Source organism: Schistocerca gregaria, chromosome 4 (genome assembly GCF_023897955.1).
Source record: "Schistocerca gregaria isolate iqSchGreg1 chromosome 4, iqSchGreg1.2, whole genome shotgun sequence".
NCBI classification, from domain to species: Eukaryota; Metazoa; Arthropoda; class Insecta; order Orthoptera; family Acrididae; genus Schistocerca; species Schistocerca gregaria.
In genome coordinates this window covers 453,247,696-453,269,196 of record NC_064923.1, presented here as the reverse complement: position 1 = coordinate 453,269,196, position 21,501 = coordinate 453,247,696, and the positions used below count along the sequence as shown (strand labels likewise).

Below are 21,501 nucleotides of genomic sequence, written 5' to 3'. Positions count from 1 at the left end.
CTACCGTTCAGGCTGTGTTGCTGCCGGGGCCAGAAGGTGCTAACTTCCACACCACGAATCATTATAAGTCTCACTGGCTCAGCATGAATTGTTTGTACAACAAACCTACACAGACTATACCTCAACCTCCACTACACTAACAACTTCTGATCGGAAGCTTAAAGTTAGGCACCTCTTCAAGGGACCTACGCCTCCTGGTAAGAGGCAGCGTACAGTCTGGATGGAAGGATCTTAATTGTGGTCCCTCTCTTTGGGGCCCAACCCGACTGATACCTATGGTAGATCGGTGAAAACTATTGTTCAGGCTGTGTTGCTGCCGGGGCCAGAAGGTGCTAACTTCCACACCACGAATCATTATAAGTCTCATTGGCTCAGCATGAATTGTTTGTACAACCAACCTACACAGACTATACCTCAACCTCCACTACACTAACAACTTCTGATCTGAAGCTTAAAGTTAGGCACCTCTTCAAGGGACATACGCCTCCTGGTAAGAGGCAGCGTACAGTCTGGATGGAAGGATCTTAATTGTGGTCCCTCTCTTTGGAGCCCAATCCGACTGATACCTATGGTAGATCGGTTAAAACTACCGTTCAGGCTGTGTTGCTGCCGGGGCCAGAAGGTGCTAACTTCCACACCACGAATCATTATAAGTCTCACTGGCTCAGCATGAATTGTTTGTACAACAAACCTACACAGACTATACCTCAACCTCCACTACACTAACAACTTCTGATCGGAAGCTTAAAGTTAGGCACCTCTTCAAGGGACCTACGCCTCCTGGTAAGAGGCAGCGTACAGTCTGGATGGAACGATCTTAATTGTGGTCCCTCTCTTTGGAGCCCAATCCGACTGATACATATGGTAGATCGGTTAAAACTACCGTTCAGGCTGTGTTGCTGCCGGGGCCAGAAGGTGCTAACTTCCACACCACGTATCATTATAAGTCTCATAGGCTCAGCATGAATTGTTTGTACAACAAACCTACACAGTCTATACCTCAACCTCCACTACACTAATAACTTCTGATCTGAAGCTTAAAGTTAGGCACCTCTTCAAGGGACCTACGCATTCCGTTAAGAGGCAGCGTACAGTCTGGATGGAACGATCTTAACTGTGGTCCCTCTCTTTGGAGCCCAATCCGACTGATACCTATGGTAGATCGGTGAAAACTATTGTTCAGGCTGTGTTGCTGCCGGGGCCAGAAGGTGCTAACTGCCACACCACGTATCATTATAAGTCTCATAGGCTCAGCATGAATTGTTTGTACAACAAACCTACACATACTATACCTCAACCTCCACTACACTAACAACTTCTGATCTGAAGCTTAAAGTTAGGCACCTCTTCAAGGGACCTACGCCTCCTGATAAGAGGCGGCACATGCCCTGGGTGAAAGGATCTTAATTGTGGTCCCTCTCTTTGGAGCCCAACCCGACGGATACCAATGGTAGACCGGGGGAAACCACCCTTCAGGTCGTGTTGTCGGCGGGGCCGGGAGGTGCTTGCGCCTGATGTACTCTACTAGGAGCCTTGTAGGCTCAACACAAATCGTTAGCGTCATTACTATTACTATTGCCACAAGAACCCCTTCATTAGCAACTTTGAGCCAAGCACAAAATCACTTACCTCTATACCGTATATCGTAAATAGTTTAGCGCGCTAGACATTGAGGTCTTAGTCTTAGTTTCTAGCTTTAACGTACCGTAATCTCTTCTAGTTAAGTTAGTTTTTAGGATGGTAGATGTTAAATTCATGGTGAACGATGGACAGCGTCTTGAGGGTCATTGCAAGATCCGGGCCGCCGCCCACAACCAGGTGACGGGCAATATTATACTCATCTCTTGTCTACTCAGTTCTCTTCCTTCCTTCTTTCTAAATATTTCATTTCGTTTTGTTTATTAATATCTCACTTGATTTTGTATTAGTTATAAGTTTTTCTAATGCTGCACAAAAAAAGATATCAAATGGATGTAAGCAAATAGAGCCCGCCTTCACGTGGCGGGACACAGGCAACGGTGTGAGTGGGGGAAGGGAGCCGGTGTTGTGTTATTTTCAGTCACACCGCACCCTGGACCCAGTCACAGCGGCTAAGTGGCAACATACGACCCACCATAAGAAATTAGACGGTGGGTCATAAAAAATGAGCAGCTAGTGAAAAAAAAGTGAAAAATGTTGCATGGCTCAAAACCTAGCTAACCCCATGGACAGTTTTTTTTAATACATTACATTTAGAAACAAGCTGTCCAAAAATCGATACATTATTTTGTTATTTCTTAGAGTGGCAGGCACCAACCAAGAGTAAGCGAATTAATTATTAATGCTGCAGAGATATACTTCGTTCATCATAAGCATAAACCCAATGAAAACAAACACAAGCATTACGGTTGGTGAGCAGCCGTAACTCTCGTACACTGGTATTGTTCCGCTCTTGGAAGTAGGTCCAAGTTATATATTGTTGTTGTTGTTGTTGTTGTGGTCTTCAGTCCTGAGACTGGTTTGATGCAGCTCTCCATGCTACTATATGCTGTGCAAGCTTCTTCATCTCCCAGTACCTACTGCAACCTTCATCCTTCTGAATCTGCTTAGTGTATTCATCTCTTTGTCTCCCTCTACGATTTTTACCCTCCACGCTGCCCTCCAATGCTAAATTGGAGATCCCTTGATGCATCAGAACATGTCCTACCAACCGATCCCTTCTCTTGGTCAAGTTGTGCCACAAACTTCTCTTCTCCCCAATCCTATTCAATACTTCCTCATTAGTTATGTGATCTACCCATCTAATCTTCAGTATTCTTCTGTAGCACCACATTTCGAAAGCTTCTATTCTCTTCTTGTCCAAACTATTTATCGTCCATGTTTCACTTCCATACATGGCTACACTCCATACAAATACTTTCAGAAAAGACTTCCTGACACTTAAATCTATACTCGATGTTAACAAATTTCTCTTCTTCAGAAACGCTTTCCTTGCCATTGCCAGTCTACATTTGATATCCTCTCAACTTCGACCATCATCATTTATTTTGCTTCCCAAATAGCAAAACTCCTTTACTACTTTAAGTGTCTCATTTCCTAATCTAATTCCCTCAGCATCACCCAACTTAATTCGACTACATTCCATTAGGTTGCAGTAGGTACTGGGAGATGAAGCAGCTTGCACAGGATAGAGTAGCATGGAGAGCTGCATCAAACCAGTCTCAGGACTGAAGACAACAACAACAACATTCCATTATCCTCGTTTTGCTTTTGTTGATGTTCATCTTATATCCTCCTTTCAAGACACTGTCCATTCCATTTAACTGCTCTTCCAAGTCCTTTGCTGTCTCTGACAGAATTACAATGTCATCGGCGAACCTCAAAGTTTTTATTTCTTCTCCATGGATTTTAATACCTACACCGAATTTTACTTTTGTTTCCTTTACTGCTTGCTCAATATACATATCGAATAACATCGGGGAGAGGCTACAACCCTGACTTACTCCCTTCCCAACCACTGCTTCCCTTTCATGTCGCTCTACTCTTATAAGCACCACCTGGTTTCTGTACAAATTGTAAATAGGCTTTCGTTCCCTGTATTTTACCCCTGCCACCTTTAGAATTTGAAAGAGAGTATTCCAGTCAACATTGCCAAAAGCTTTCTCTAAGCCTACAAATGCTAGAAACGTAGGTTTGCCTTTCCTTAATCTTTCTTCTAAGATAAGTCGTAAGGTCAGTATTGCCTCACGTGTTCCAGTATTTCTACGGAATCCAAACTGATCTTCCCCGAGGTCGGCTTCTACTAGTTTTTCCATTCGTCTGTAAAGAATTCGTGTTAGTATTTTGCAGCTGTGGCTTATTAAACTGATAGTTCGGTAATTTTCACATCTGTTAACACCTGCTTTAGATATCTTATTACTATGTCATTGTAAATGAAACTTCAAGACATTGTGATTTGTCAACAGCCGTTGACAGTTTTTCTTAATAATACTTTAGCTGCGTGACTTTTATTTCAAAAATTGTCTATTTCTGCTTTGTGCTGAAACATGTGCGCGGAACACCGTTAATGGCGAGAAATAAGTTGTCCTTAATGTGTTCATAAGCTTACAGAGAAAAATCCCAGGTCTGACCTTTTTAAAGAAACACTATACAATAAATAGGAGGTCGTATTAAAGTTACATGCGTGGTGCACTCTGTAGCGTCGTAAAATAATAATCTTCCATGCTTTTGGGCAGCAGTTCGGATCTACAGTTTTTTTCCGTTTGAAAACCTAGATTATTTAACTATGGAATTCGCCAAATTTATGTTGATTAACTCGTACTTAACCTCAGTTTTTTTTTTAAAAAAAAGCGCCTCTTCCAGTTTCTAATATATAGCACACAAAATTCTGGTTTTCATTGCAAATATAAATTCTTAAGTATCGATATTTAATAAAAGATTGTTAAAGATTGCTTAAGTTTAAAAAAATCACACAATCTTTTTTTTGGAGAAAAATGAAAAATCAAATACTCTTTATTTGAATATGCCCACTGTTTTCTACGACAGATGTGGTCTCGCACGAGCCAGAGTGATAAGCCTCATAGAAACATGGAAAACAATCATTTTCACGGCGTCGAGCACACAGTACAAACTCTGCCTTTTTACAGTAGTCAACGTACCACTGTTATTTGGACACAGTAGAATTGATCTAGAGCCAAGGGATTTGACGCGAGAAATAACAAGACATCTAATCTGCCAAAAGTACTGGAACTAATGCTCGGAAGCTTTGTGACGCGTCACTGCCGAACGATGGCGAAATGCACAACAGCGCATCATAAAAGAGGAGGAGTAAATGTAGAGTTCTGATGGCTTGGAATTTTGTTGCTGGTGGCCTTGGTATCAAATGGTTCAAATGGCTCTGAGCACTATGCGACTTAACTTCTGTGGTCATCAGTCGCCTAGAACTTAGAACTAATTAAACCTAACTAACCTAAGGACATCACACACATCCATGCCCGAGGCAGGATTCGAACCTCCGACCGTAGCGGTCGCTCGATTCCATACTGTAGCGCCTAGAACCGCACGGCCACTCCGACCGGCACCTTGGTATCAACGTAGCACTAAATGTATTCCTCGGAGTCCGATGCGGAAGGAGTTCAGAGATTACCAGAAGACTGGCTGTACTAAGATCGAGAACGTGTTATGTTTCCCTTCAGACCACCTAAAAAGCTTTGCCATGTATGATTTGTTTCTGTTTGAAAATTAAATGATATTCAAAGCTATATTGTTCTCTGCTCGTCTCATTTTACGTCTTTACTTCAGGTTAAATGCGCCGGTAAAGCTGTTGGCCCGAATATTTGCTGAGTCGGTGTAACCGTGACGCACAGCATCCTCATTATCGTGCTTCACTGTATTCGAGAAAGCTTGGTTTACCGCTCCACGTGAAACGAAATCCAATGATGTTCCAGCAAACGCGGAAGAATGCATAGAGTAATGTTTACAGGAGGTTTATTCTCATGAGCGGAGTATAGTGAGGCGGCACAGAACAGTGTGGCGCTGCAAGCAGAGGAGCACTGGCGAAACAAAGCAGTTCTGTTCCGTGCGTGAGATAATAGTGGCGCTGCGAGCAGCGCGACGCGGAGCAAAGCAGTGCTGAGAGAATCAAACCTGTTTGTTCCTAAGATCGGCGACCAGAGCGTTAGGGTGCGTTTGGGTAACGCTGGCAGCATTGGGCTGTTACTTGAAGGTAGCCGTCAGTACTACTGCTGGCGCCCGCCTGGTCTACCGCACGGCTTTCCGGATTGGGAAGGGGCGCCTGGTCCCTGGCTCGAATCCACCCGGTGGACTTGTGTCTAGGTCCGGTGAGGCGCCCAGTCTGTGGATTGTTTTTAGGGGTTTTTCCATCTGCGTCAGCGAATGCGGACTGGTTCCCCTTATCCCGCCTCAGCTACACTATGTCAGCGATTGCTGCTCAAACAAGTTATCCACGTAAGCGTACACCACCATTACTCTACCACGCAAACATAGGGGTTACACTCGTCTGGTGTGAGACGTTCCCTGGGGGGGTCCACCGGGGGCCGAACCGCACAGTAACTCTGGATTGGGCGTAGGGCGGATGATGGGTGAAGTGGACTGCGGTAGTCGTCGTGGGGTTGTGGACCTCTGCGGCCACGGCGGGGACGGAGCCTCTCCGTCGTTTCTAGGTCCCCGGTTAACATACAATACAATACTATTGCTGCCGCTTGTGATTCTTTTGTTGTACTGTCGAGAAAATGGCGTCAGCAGAAGCTTTCAAAAAGCTGTTTTTACAAAGTACATTTGTATGGAACCGGGGAAACAACTATTATCACAACTGATTAATTTTGAGCAAGTTATGTGATGAGGTCGTAGCAGAATCACTGACTATTAAGTACAGAATACGTTTCAATAATGTCTTATTTCTTTCACTGTCTTAAAACGAGAGGCGATAATAAAGCTGAAGTGGCATAGCTAAGAAACACGTGAAAATGTTTTATTATGTGAGACAAAAATTTTGAAAACAGCCTCACGTGGGCAGCCTCTTCTCGCTCTACTGCATTCGCTCATAGACACTCAGGAATCCTTATTGGACAATGACAGTATTGTGGAGAACATGTACATTCCACAATATCATCGATAAATGTTGTGGAAGTTGCTACTAGCTTCCAAAATATACTCCACGTAGCACTCATTACTCCAATGACACATTCAGTTAATTTTCGTGATATGGATGAGCGTTTGTAAAATTATTCATTCCATGGATCTCAAACCAATCGACTGTAAGATTTCACAACTCAACAACGGATATGCTTCATTTCCAATGAATACAAAAAGCAACACAACTGAAGTCTTTGGTAGTGGAGAGTATGGCACTATATTAAGCCACGTGTGTTGTACCAATCGAAATACATTAGAACAATAAAATCTACTACCTTAGTTTTCCTTTCCTTACTCCCCAACGTCGATAATAATGAATCTCCCCTGAGGATCTGCAACTGCTGCCAATACGATTGAATGAAAATTTTTATAAGTATAAAACATTGTACCAGAATTTTCTGGGCATTTTAGACGAATGTGTTACCTGTCAACATCACCGACTACATTCGGAAAGTTCTGTATGTTATACAAATCATTTACAGTATTCAGAAAATCATCTTCGGAAGGTGATATAGGCTGCATTCCGACTGCGCTCATAGTGGCGTACTGATATGAAAAGATCGGCCGTCTTCTGCTTATGTCTGCCGTCGGCGAAATTCACCGATATTGGTGCACGCGTGACCGCAGCGTAAGAATGGGTGAAAGAATGGGTGTATGCAATTACAGGCCAAAACGCCTTCTGTTGTAGGACATAAAGCACATAGAACTGAAGGGGGGAAGATTAGGGCTTAAGGTACAGTTGATGACGAGGTCATTTAAAGACCGAACGGAGGCTCGGACTGAGGAACGATGGGAAACGATACCACCCATATCATTTTCAAAGGAACCATCCCGGTATTTTCCTAAAGAGATTTACGGAAACCACGCAAAATCTGAAACTCGATGGTCGGATGGGAATTTTAACCGTCATCCTCTCTAATGTAAGTACACTCTTTATTCACAACGCCGCTTCATTCGGTAGCGCATTTCAAACTCGAACACTGCGACGTCCCTTCAGGAAAAGTGCGAGGGCGAGGGAAAACAAGCTCACTCTATCCACGTACGATATCTTGCAAATAGTAGATGCAAAGTGAAGCGATACGTAGGTACTTCAGAAAAACCGTCCCCACGCTAAGAGCATTGCGCATAACAGAATGGCCCATTCTCAGAAGAGAGTATGTATTCCGGTTTCCTGCAGACAAAGTTCTGCTGCGGAACGGATAATAGCTGCAGTACATTTTGCAAGTTAAATGGCGCAGCATACTACAGAGTTGAATTACGAAGGACTGCACGATTCTTGTGCGAAAAACGTTTCAACTGCACACAAATTTACCTTGAAATGCTAGAGATATGTAGACCTAACGCAATTTAGCTCCAGCTGCAGTGTAATAGTGACAACAATTTGACAAGGGCCGCACAGAAGTGGGTGATGCTGACAGAGAAGCCCAGATCTTGCGCCATACGATTTTCATAGTTTTCTCAGGCTGAAAGAATATCTGGAGAAAATAGATTTTTCCAACGATGAGGACGTTCACCCTCCATGACCAACAAGTGGATTTATCGCTGTTTACAGAGATATGGGGTATCTTTTCTAAAATGGTGTCCGTGTATTCTTGTAACTTTGAAGTGTAGCGCAGCATTCGAAGTTACTTTGTCCACCGTAATACTGTATAATTCACTTTTTTAATTCCCATCGTAGACTCTGTCAATGTAAAAATCTCAAATGACATTCATACAGTACACATTTTCGATTAATAACGAAGACACCCTCATATGGATATGTTCACGTATACGCTTTTTTTTTTTACTAATTAAATCCACTACAGTATAAAGAAAGACGAATGTCAAATAGTACAAATTATATTAACATACGTGGGCATAAGGAAATACAATACGATCCCCAAACGCTCTCAATAAACATAAATTATTTATGAAAAATGGTTTAAATGGCTCTGAGCACTATGGGACTTAACATCTGTGGTCATCAGTCCCCTAGAGCTTAGAACTACTTAAACCTAACTAACCTAAGGACATCACACACATCCATGCCCGAGGCAGGATTCGAACCTGCGACCGTAGCAGTCGTGCGGTTCCGGACTGAGCGCCTAGAACCGCTAGACCACCGCGGCCTGCAATTATTTATCAGAACAGGGTCAATATCACTATAATTTTGTTCGTTGACGATGTTGGTGGCTACAAGAATGGAAGGGAGTTACAAAACCCAGAAACACTTGACCATCATTTCCATTTAATATAATAAAAATCAGTTCTATTTAAATGTCGATAAAAGCAAGATAATCCTCATGATAAAAAAAATTCTATAGTATTGGATTAGAAGGCTGGTGGCGTTAAATTTGGAGCCCTTCCTGTAGTTTAAGGATTAACGGTTTAATGTAAAGAAGCATAGTGATAGTGGATCAACACTGGACATTAACACAAGGGAGGATAAATTTACGTCTGCATCTACGTGATTACTCTGCTATTCACAATAAAGTGCCTGGCAGAGGGTTCAATGAACCACCTTCAAGCTGTCTCTCTACGGTGCGCAGGAAAAACGAGCACTTAAATTTTTCTGTGCGAGACCTGATTTCTCTTCTTTTATAGTGATGATCATTTCTCCCTATGTAGGTGGGTGCCAACAGAATGTTTTCGCAATCGGAAGAGAAAACTGGTGATTGAAATTTCATGAGAAGATCCCGTCGCAACGAAACACGCCTTTGTTTTAATTAATGCCACTCCAATTCACGTATAATGGCCACTATTTCGCGATAGTACAAAACGAGCTGCCCTTCTTTGAACTTTTTCGATGTCAGCCGTCAGTCCCACCTGATGTGGATCCTACACTGGACACAGAATAGTTCCGCGACGTTAGAGCCACGTGTTCAGGAATAGAGATTTATTTCATTATTTATTCCAAAAGATAAGCAGTAGATGATCCGACATTCTTTGGTGGGTCATCTACTGCTTATCGTTTGGAATAAATTATAAAATAAATCTGTATCACTGAAAATGTGGGTGTAACGATGCGGAACTAGTTGCATCACAAATAAAGATTTATCATACAGCTGAAGCAATCTTATTCCTCACGGTCCAATTCTGCAGCTGTGGATGCCCACGATACAAAATTTGCTGTAGAATTAAGTCTTTTAAAAGGGTTGTAGGGAAGTGCAGCGCACCTTCAAAGGAGGATGATTACAAGTTGCTGGCGTGCATTCTGGAATACTCCAGCGTTAGGAGTCCATATCGAGTACGGGCGACAGTACACATCGATCGAATTGAGAGGCATAACAGGTCAGTATTGCTCAAACGGAAACGTAACAAAGATGCTGGGGGAACTTACACGACAATATTTGGAGAAAAGACATTGTTCTCGAGAAAATCTCTCAGGTATATGTAGAAAACTGGTATTCGAGAAAACTGCGACAATTTTGCTGCCACTATCGTATATGCCACTCAAGGATCGCGAAAATAAGGCGAGAGAGAACAGGTCGCATACAATGCTTACACTCAATCACTTTTGCCTCACGATATTTGGATGGAATAGGGCAGAAAGTAGGTAAAACACCCTCCACCACGCATTATACAGTTGCCTGTGGACTATGTACACATAGGCTGGTCCAGTTATATTGGCCACCCGAAAGAATTTTTTTTACCGGAGGAAAAGTGAGAAAAAGGAGGAAGCAAGTGTACTTTAGCTACCACGGAACATTAACTTCGTTCGATACTAAGATATATCAGCAGTATGTCTGTTTTGAATAGCACCGCATAATTTTTGATCAGTAACACTTCCTCTTTGCACCGCCGCAGCTAACTGCTATTAGGAGAGCGCGGGTTCAATTCTGGCACTGCCTGGAGTCTTTCCTCGCTGCAATGGGGTGCACGCAGCCTCATGAGGTCATCTGAGGGCGCATGTGGATGAGAAGCAGCGACTTCGAGGTGTGCAAAGCTGAAAACGTCCGGAAGAGATGTGTCTTCATCGTACGCCCCTCCATACCGCATCCAAATGACACCAGTTGAAAAGTACCCGGGGTCACGTTAACTTGTCCACTTGATGGTGTTGACAGCAAAGACATGGTTCCCGCGCGGCATATCCGCGTGGTCTAGGCGCCTTGTCAAGCATGGGGATGTGTGTTGTTCTTCGCTTAAGTTAGATTAACTAGTGTGTAAGCGTGGGATAGATGACCTTATAAGTTTAGTCCCACAGGAACTTACCACAAATTTCCAAAGACATCGAAACACAAGGAAAATGTTCACGTGAATTGTAAACTGTGATACCTTTTTTGAACAAGCATTGGGAAGAAGAAGTAGATTACCAAATAAAAAATATAGGATGCTATTAAAAAAAGCGTAAGGAACAATTACAAGACACAACAGACTCACTTAATAGACACTTTAGTAATCAATAACACGTTTTCCTTCACTATTTACAAGTGTGCCAACGCTGGAGTAACTTTTCCATTCTGTGACTCATCGAGTCATGTTCGGAGCGCATTTTCATCCGGGAAGGAAGTTCCTTGCAGATTGTTCGACAGAGAGCGGAGAAGGTGAAAATTTGAGGACGCTAGATCAGATGAAATAGGGTGGGTGCGGAATGACCTCAACCGAATTCTTGTATTTGTCAGTATAGAAGAATGCCGGTGGGCGTTATTGTCGAGTAGCATCACTTCACGCACCGTTCCTGGTCGTTGTTTTTTGATTGCGTCCTCAAGACATCTCAGTTTTTGACATTGTCAAGAGTAATGATTACACCTCGGGGAAGCAATTCGCTGTCCCACCAGATCCATAACAATATCTTCTGCGGAGAAGAAATAAAAACTTTGAGGTTCGCCGATGACATTGTAATTCTGTCAGAGACAGCAAAAGACTTGGAAGAGCAGTTGAACGGAATGGACAGTATCTTGAAAGGAGGATATAAGATGAACATCAACAAAACCAAAACGAGGATAATGGAATGTTGTTGTTGTTGTCTTCAGTCCTGAGACTGGTTTGATGCAGCTCTCCATGCTACTCTATCCTGTGCAAGCTGCTTCATCTCCCAGTACCTACTGCAACCTACATCCTTCTGAATCTGCTTAGTGTACTCATCTCTCGGTCTCCCTCTACGATTTTTACCCTCCACGCTGCCCTCCAATGCTAAATTTGTGATCCCTTGATGCCTCAAAACATGTCCTACCAACCGATCCCTTCTTCTAGTCAAGTTGTGCCACAAACTTCTCTTCTCCCCAATCCTATTCAATACCTCCTCATTAGTTACGTGATCTATCCACCTTATCTTCAGTATTCTTCTGTAGCACCACATTTCGAAAGCTTCTATTCTCTTCTTGTCCAAACTAGTTATCGTCCATGTTTCACTTCCATACATGGCTACACTCCAAACAAATACTTTCAGACGACTTCCTGATACATAAATCTATATTCGATGTTAACAAATTTCTCTTCTTCAGAAACGCTTTCCTTGCCATTGCCAGTCTACATTTTATATCCTCCCTACTTCGACCATCATCAGTTATTTTACTTCCTAAATAGCAAAACTCCTTTACTACTTTAAGTGTCTCATTTCCTAATCTAATTCCCTCAGCATCACCCGATTTAATTTGACTACATTCCATTATCCTCGTTTTGCTTTTGTTAATGTTCATCTTATATCCTCCTTTCAAGACACTGTCCATTCCGTTCAACTGCTCTTCCAAGTCCTTTGCCGTCTCTGACAGAATTACAATGTCATCGGCGAACCTCAAAGTTTTTACTTCGTCTCCATGAATTTTAATACCTACTCCAAATTTTTCTTTTGTTTCCTTTACTGCTTGCTCAATATACAGATTGAATAACATCGGGGAGAGGCTACAACCCTGTCTCACTCCTTTCCCAACCACTGCTTCCCTTTCATGCCCCTCGACTCTTATTACTGCCATCTGGTTTCTGTACAAATTATAAATAGCCTTTCGCTCCCTGTATTTTAACCCTGCCACCTTTAGAATTTGAAAAAGAGTATTCCAGTCAACATTGTCAAAAGCTTTCTCTAAGTCTACAAATGCTAGAAACGTAGGTTTGCCTTTTCTTAATCTTTCTTCTAAGATAAGTCGTAAGGTCAGTATTGCCTCACGTGTTCCAACATTTCGACGGAATCCAAACTGATCCTCCCCGAGGTCTGCATCTACCAGTTTTTCCATTCGTCTGTAAAGAATTCGCGTTAGTATTTTGCAGCCGTGGCTTATTAAACTGATAGTTCGGTAATTTTCACATCTGTCAGCACCTGCTTTCTTTGGGATTGGAATTATTATATTCTTCTTGAAGTCTGAGGGTATTTCGCCTGTCTCATACATCTTGCTCACCAGCTGGTAGAGTTTTGTCATGACTGGCTCTCCCAAGGCCGTCAGTAGTTCTAATGGAATGTTGTCTACTCCGGGGGCCTTGTTTCGACTCAGGTCTTTCAGTGCTCTGTCAAACTCTTCATGCAGTATCGTATCTCCCATTTCGTCTTCATCTACATCCTCTTCTATTTCCATAATATTGTCCTCAAGTACATCGCCCTTGTATAAACCTTCTATATACTCCTTCCACCTTTCTGCCTTCCCTTCTTTGCTTAGAACTGGGCTGCCATCTGAGCTCTTGATATTCATACACGTGGTTCTCTTCTCTCCAAAGGTCTCTTTAATTTTCCTGTAGGCCGTATCTATCTTACCCCTAGTGAGATAAGCTTCTACATCCTTACATTTGTCCTCTAGCCATCCCTGTTTAGCCATTTTGCACTTCCTGTCGATCTCATTTTTGAGACGTTTGTATTCCTTTTTGCCTGCTTCATTTACTGCATTTTTATATTTTCTCCTTTCATCAATTAAATTCAATATTTCTTCTGTTACCCAAGGATTTCTAGCAGCCCTCGTCTTTGTACCTACTTTATCCTCTGCTGCCTTCACTACTACATCCCTCAGAGCTACCCATTCTTCTTCTACTGTATTTCTTTCCCCTATTCCTGTCAATTGTTCCCTTATGCTCTCTTTGAAACTCTGTACAACCTCTGGTTCTTTCAGTTTATCCAGGTCCCATCTCCTTAATTTCCCACATTTTTGCAGTTTCTTCAGTTTTAATCTACAGGTCATAACCAATAGATTGTGGTCAGAGTCCACATCTGCCCCTGGAAATGTCTTACAACTTAAAACCTGGTTCCTAAATCTCTGTCTTACCATTATATAATCTATCTGATACCTTTTAGTATCTCCAGGGTTCTTCCACGTATACAGCCTTCTTTCATGATTCTTAAACCAAGTGTTAGCTATTATTAAGTTGTGCTCTGTGCAAAATTCTACTAGGCGGCTTCCTCTTTCATTTTTTAGCCCCAATCCATATTCACCTACTATGTTTCCTTCTCTCCCTTTTCCTACACTCGAATTCCAGTCACCCATTACTATTAAATTTTCGTCTCCCTTCACTATCTGAATAATTTCTTTTATTTCATCGTACATTTCTTCAATTTCTTCATCATCTGCAGAGCTAGTTGGCATATAAACTTGTACTACTGTAGTAGGTGTGGGCTTCGTATCTATCTTGGCCACAATAATGCGTTCACTATGCTGTTTGTAGTAGCTTACCCGCATTCCTATTTTCCTATTCATTATTAAACCTACTCCTGCATTACCCCTATTTGATTTTGTGTTTATAACCCTGTAGTCACCTGACCAGAAGTCTTGTTCCTCCTGCCACCGAACTTCACTAATTCCCACTATATCTAACTTTAACCTATCCATTTCCCTTTTTAAATTTTCTAACCTACCTGCCCGATTAAGGGATCTGACATTCCACGCTCCGATCCGTAGAACGCCAGTTTTCTTTCTCCTGATAACGACATCCTCCTGAGTAGTCCCCGCCCGGAGATCCGAATGGGGGACTATTTTACCTCCGGAATATTTTACCCAAGAGGATGCCATCATCATTTAATCATACAGTAAAGCTGCATGTCCTCGGGAAAAATTACGGCTGTAGTTTCCCCTTGCTTTCAGCCGTTCGCAGTACCAGCACAGCAAGGCCGTTTTGGTTAATGTTGCAAGGCCAGATCAGTCAATCATCCAGACTGTTGCCCCTGCAACTACTGAAAAGGCTGCTGCCCCTCTTCAGGAACCACACGTTTGTCTGGCCTCTCAACAGATACCCCTCCGTTGTGGTTGCACCTACGGTACGGCCATCTGTATCGCTGAGGCACGCAAGCCTCCCCACCAACGGCAAGGTCCATGGTTCATGGGGGGAGGAATGTAGTCGAATTAAATCGGGTGATGCTGAGGGAATTAGATTAGGAAATGAGTTCTGCTATTTGAGGAGCAAAATAACTGGTTATGGTCGAAGTTGAGAGGATATAAAATGTAGACTGGCAATGCCAAGGAAAGCGTTTCTGAAGAAGAGAAATTTGTTAACATCGATTATAGATTTAAGTTTCAGGAAGTCATTTCTGAAAGAATTTGTATGGAATGTAGCCATGAATGGAAGTGAAACATGGACGATAAATAGTTTGGACAAGAAGAGAATAGAAGCTTTCGAAATGTGGTGCTATAGAAGAATGCTGAAGATTAGATGGGTAGACCACATAACAAATGAGGAGGTATTGAATAGGATTGGGGAGAAGAGAAAATTGTGGCACAACTTGACGACAAGAAGGGACCCGTTGGTAGGGCATGTTTTGAGGCATCAAGGGATCACAAATTTAGCATTGGAGGGCAGCGTGGAGGGTAAAAATCGTAGAGGGAGACCAAGAGACGAATACACTAAGCAGATTCAGAAGGATGTAGGTTGCAGTAGGTGCTGGAAGATGAAGGAGCTTGCACAGGATAGAGTAGCATGGAGAGCTGCATCAAACCAGTCTCTGGACTGAAGACCACATCAACAACACAGATCAGGTGAAATAGGGTGGGTGCAGAATGACCCCAACCGAACTCTTGTGTTTGTCAATCTAGAAGAATGCGGGCGGGCGTTGTTGTGGAGTAGCATCACTTCACTTCACGCAGTGTTCCTGGCCGTTGTTTTTGGATTGCGTGTCCAAGACATCTCAGTTTTTGACATTGTCAAGAGTAATGATGACACCTCGGAGGAGCACTTCGCTGTCCCACCACATTCATTAACATTATCTTTTGCGTATAAGCGCAGGACTCTGTAAGGGGAGTTACTGCTTTGTTTGGGGCCAACCATTCCTTTCTTAGCATAAAGACACAATTTCTCGTCACCAGTAACGGTACAGGATAGGAATGGTCGGTGCTGTTCCCCAGCCAATTTACGATGATCAAGCACAGATGCACCTATTGTATCCCGCAAATTTTTATGACTTTGGCTTAGAGTATGTAGTATCCATACATCCGATTTTTGAACCTTTCCAGTTGCACGCAAATGCCGCATGATGGTGGAATGATCACCGTTCTTTATATTTGGCCGGCCAAGATGGCCGGGCGGTTCTAGGCGCGTCTGTCCGGAACCGCACGCTTGCTACGGTCGCAGGTTCGAATCCTGTCTCGGGCATGGATGTGTGTGATGTCCTTAGATTTTTTAGGTTTACCTAGTTCTAAGTTTTAGGGGACTGATGACCTCAGACGTTAAGTCCCATCGTGCTCAGAGCCATTTGAACCATTTTTCATCATATTTGCCATTTCTCGAGTACGTGGATCCTGTGGATTACTCCGTTTAAACGATACTCGTCAAACCCTGAAGGTCCTCCTGCATATGGAGAGTTAATAATGTCAAAACGATCCATTTCAAAACGGGAAAACCATTTTATTGCCCTGCTCCGTCCACTGGCATTATCCCTGTAGACAGTGCAAAACTTTCTGGCTGCCTCCATTGCTGTTACCCCTCTACTGAACTCCAACAAAAGAATATGCCGGAAATGTTCGGGCTCTCCACTTGGTACTCCATTTTCTAGAGTCCACAGCTCCACTCACTGGCCGGCCTGGGTGGCCAAGCGGTTCTAGGCACTACAATCAGGAACGGCGCGACCGCTACGGTCGCAGGTTCGAATCCTGCCTCGGGCATGGATGTGTGTGATGTCCTTAGGTTAGTTAGGTTTAAGTAGTTCTAAGTTCTAGGGGACTGATGACCTCATCAGTTAAGTCCCATAGTGCTGAGAGCCATTTGAACCAATCCACTCACTGTCTTCAAATAACAATATGTAAAATCAAACAGCAACAGTGAACTACAAGTAAAAAATGGCAATCGATAAATAAACGAATAGCAACTGGAAAACGAAATCGCTACGAACTTGATGCACCATCCTACTAGTTTTCTTTATATTCCTGCCAGACAAAAAGTCATTTGAGGTGGTCAAGGTAAACGGGACACCCTATAGGTAGCTGCAGAACGCCTGCGGCTACTTGGAGAGCGATATGCGCGGAGTGCTGGCGTGTGCCAGCCTTGGCTGCGCCACTGCCGCCCACGCTAACGGCACCGCGCGCTGGCCGGCTCGATACGCTATCCGCCCCACTTACCACTCGCAGCCTGCCAGCCGCCGGCGCCGCTCAAGGGCTTCTGCGGCCGCCGACACAGAGGAGCGCTCTGCACAGGGGCACTGCGGTCACTCCAACAGTCGTGCTCTTTTACACACTACTTTGCCTGGAAGTCCCAAATCTGGTTCTCCGTAAACTGATTCTCCAAATACCGATTCTCGTTGCTCATATCAACACTCAAATACTGGTTCTGAAATTGAGGGTTTGGCTGCCGCATTTGAGCTTCCACAACCGGCTCGCGCCATGTACATCTGAGTCGTGATTGCGTCCTCAATTTGTTGCTAACTTTTGAACTATTGTGATTCTTGGGTTTCTCCCGGAGTATTTGACAATCAAAATATCCACGGGTGTACTGCCGGTCTACAGTGTCCAAGGGGCCCGTTGGACACTGTAGACCGGCAGTACACCCGTGGATATTTTGATTTTGTACTATTGATTAATTTGGACCAAGATTCACTATCTGATCCAGAGTAGCTGGACACCTACTTGTGGACATTAATAAAGAGTATGTCCCCCTTCGCCTTTATGATAGATTGGGCCGCGCGGGATTAGCCGATCGGTCTTAAGCGCTGCAGTCATGGACTGTGAGGCTGATCCTGGCGGAGGTTCCAGTCCTCCCTCGGGCATGGCTGTGTGTGTTTGTCCTTAGGATAATTTAGGTTAAGTAGTGTGTAAGCTTACGGACTGATGACCTTAGCAGTTAAGTCCGATAAGATTTCACGCACATTTGAACATATGATAGCTTGAACTCTGCTGGGGGCACTTTTGTGACATGTCTCAACATCAGTTGCGGTACACCCCGTAGATGTAAAAATTTCGCTTACATAAAGCATTATTGGGATCGCAATTATTTTGTGTGGTCAATCTATCTGTTATGACCAGATGAAACTACAATCTGTGGGTCCTTTGGAGTGCTCTGGCAAATGGTTCATCTGAACTACAACAGATGACGTACTAGTTCACTCTATTATATGTATGATAAAAAGAGTTACTTACATGATACAAACCTTTACCACCCTGGTCTGCTTGATAATTTACATCTGTCACTGTCAACTGTCAATAAGGAATGAAAGCTATCTGAGCGAAATTCAACATTTACAAAAGTACGTTTCCATCTGAGGTTTGAATACTTTTCTCCTACTCGATAATGTTGATTGCTTCGGCTGAGGTCGCAAACTGGACTAGGCGCATCGATGCTCTTCTCTATATTGACCTCTGCGCAAGGATGCTTCTATTCTGGGAGAAAGGTGTAGTTGCAGGAGTGCAGTCCGCAGCTCGTGGTCGTGCGGTAGCGTTCTCGCTTCCCGCGCCAGGGTTCCCGGATTTTCTCTGCTTCGTGATGATTGGGTGTTGTGTGATGTCCTTAGGTTAGTTAGGTTTAAGTAGTTCTAAGTTCTAGGGGTCTGATGACCATAGATGTTAAGTCCCATAGTGCTCAGAGCCATTTGGGCCATTTTTCTGCATGAGTGCCTTTCCATTCGTCGTTGCTCACTGCAGCGAGAAATCGATAATATTTGGTGTATCGATGTACGTTGCCTACTTTGGTGTGGCGCTGTGATCTTTGGACGATACTCCAGTTTCCTTTCCATTCGCGGTCCTGTAGTATTTTTGTACTAGGTCACACATCCGATAGCACTTAGCGGTTTATGTCGTGGCGTCAGTATCTCTACCAACAATTCAAGTGCTGTCATTGTTGTGGTCTGCAGTTTGAAGAGCGAGCGACGTGGGACAGTAGTTAGCCTACTGAACTCGCATTCGGGAGGACGACAGTTCAAACCTGCGACCGGCGATCTTGATTTAGGTTTTCTGTGTTTTCCCTAAATTACTTCAGGCAAATGACGGGATGGTTCCTTTGAAAGAGCACGGGCGACTTCCTTCCCCATTCTTCCCTTACTCGATGGGACCGATGACGTAGCTGTTTTGTCGCTTTCCCCAAATTAACCAAACAACCAATATGTTTGAAGATTGGTTTGATACAGGTCTCCACTATAGTCTACCCCGTGCAAGTCTTTCATCTTCGAAAAAATACTGCAGCCTACATCCATTTGAACCTGCCTACTATATTCATGCCTAAGTCTCCCTCTACAATTTTTATCCCATCCCCAATCCTTTCCGTTAAAAAACTAACCATTTCTTGATGCCTCATAATATGCCCTATCAATCGATACCTACTTTTAGCAAAGTTGTGCCATCAATAAATATTCTTTTTTTCTCGAATTCGATTCAGTGCCTCCTCATTAGTGATTTGACGTACCCATATAATCTTCAGTATTCTTCTGTACTCCCAGATTTCATTAGCTTCTACTCTCTTCTTGTAGGAACTGCTTACTATCCACGTTTCAATTCCGTATGAGGCTATACTCGTCTACATGAGACTGCACTCCACACAAATACCTTCAGAAAGACTTGATAACACATTTATATTATATGTTAATAAATTTCTCTTTTTCAGAAACGGCTTTCTTCCTATTGCCCCTATGCACTTTATATTATCTCTACGTCGCAGGTTAACAGTTATTTTGCTGCCCAGGTAGCAAAACTAATCTACCACTTTACGTATTTCATTTCCTATCTACTTTCCTCAGCATCGCCTGATTTAATTCTACCACAGTGCATTATCTTTGTTTTGCTCTTACTGATGCTCACCTTATAACCTCTTTTCATGAGTGTACCCATTCCTTTAACTGCTCTTCCAAGCCCTCAGCCGTCTCTATCAGAATTACACCGTCACCGGCAAACGTTAAAGTTTTTATTTCTTCTCCCTGACTTTAACTCCCCTCGACAAATTTCTCCTTGGTGCCCTTTAAAGTTTGGACTGTGTACACACTGAATGACATCGGGGATAGGCTGCAACCATGTCTCGCTCCATTCTCATAACTACTTCCCTCTGATGGTATACGACTCTGTCTAGTTTCTGTACAAGCTATAAACGACCTTTCACTCCCCGTGTTTTATCGCTACTACCTTCAGAATTACATTTGATATTGTCAAAAGCTTTGTCTAAATCTAGAAACACTATAAAAGTAAGTTTGACTTGCTTTAAGCGGTCTTTTCTGATAGGTGTAGGGCAAACAGTGTTCCTACATTTCTCCAAACCCCAAACTAATCTCCACGAAGTCGGTTCCATCAGTTTCTCCATTCTTCTGTAAACAGTTTGTGATAGTTTACAAAAGTCCTTGATATTTGAATTTTTACTTGAGTTAAGGTTATTTTCTATAGTAAAGGATCTTCAGTTAAGAATTTGTCATGCTTTTTAGATCTTGATAATCATAGGTCTTCAGAGCAGATATAATCCGCACACAGCTCTTTGCAAGTCACTGTCAGTGACGGTGTTAAACGAAATCAGTTTTACATAGACTAGTTCTCAAACGCCCACCAAATCTACAACCAGACTGTTATCATAACCTTTTTAACTTCTTCTGATCACTACAGTTTTAACTACTAGTATTATCGAAAGGTAAAGAGCAACGGAATATCCAAATTGCATATTTTCAGTAGCTGAATAGTGAAGCCGTTAAAGAATGCACAATAATGGTTTACGTAGGTAATATTCACAAGCAATGTTTTGTGGATTTTCTCGTTCCGTCTGGATGTTTCGATCTGGGAAAAGGAAACTGAGTCAGCCAGCTTTATTATTTCCAATCCATTGTGAGCGCCGAAAGATGTAAGAAAAATTTAGAGCCAAATCTAAGATATAATGGAAGTATTAACGACGTTACTTCACGTGTCCGTCAACCCTGGAAATTGAAGACAGTGAGGAATATTCTGCTTCATATATCCCGAAAAACCAGTGAGACTATCAATCTGAAGAAATGATGCTGACTGGGAAGTGAAATCGTACTGTGTGCGTTTCCATAGTCTCTATAGAATTGTAAAAAGGGCGCGGATAAAATATTAGCTCGCCTGAAAATTTCGTTACACCGACAAACTGCCCGAAGCGAACAAAGTTTCTGGTTCATCCTAAATGAGAAAAAAACTGCACAATGGCATTAGCTCCCGGCGCTTCTGGAGGTCTGTGTAAGTTCAGGAACTAACTTTGCACAGATGATTATATAATGGGATCTCCAATTACGAGCAGTATGCCAACGCTTCTAATGCAATTAGGGGCCCTGCATAATGGCCACTGTCGCCGGACGTGTATCATAAATATACACCGCTCAATAACTTTTTGACAACTAAGCATTCCGGGAAACATTCGTGGGACGATGCCGGAATTGAGTAATGTAACCATATCCGATGAGCGTGAAGGAAAGTTAGAAAGTTTTCGCTTTATAAAACTGCTCTCTACCAAATTTATTTACAGATAGTCGTCCTCTCAAAAGCCGCTGAAAGCAACTACGCGCCATTTTTGGAAGCGCAAAAACATTAAAAATTTAGTAAACTTTTGCGGTTTCTTCGGCGCAATTCTTAG

General features: G+C 42.9%; 1 protein-coding gene across 2 annotated transcripts in view; it reads right to left on the bottom strand.

Annotated features, from left to right (window-relative positions):
* LOC126365909 (protein disabled) overlaps window positions 1–21,501 on the bottom strand; it is a 467,529-nt gene that overhangs the window by 333,313 nt on the left and 112,715 nt on the right. The gene's annotated exons all lie outside the window — the stretch shown is intronic.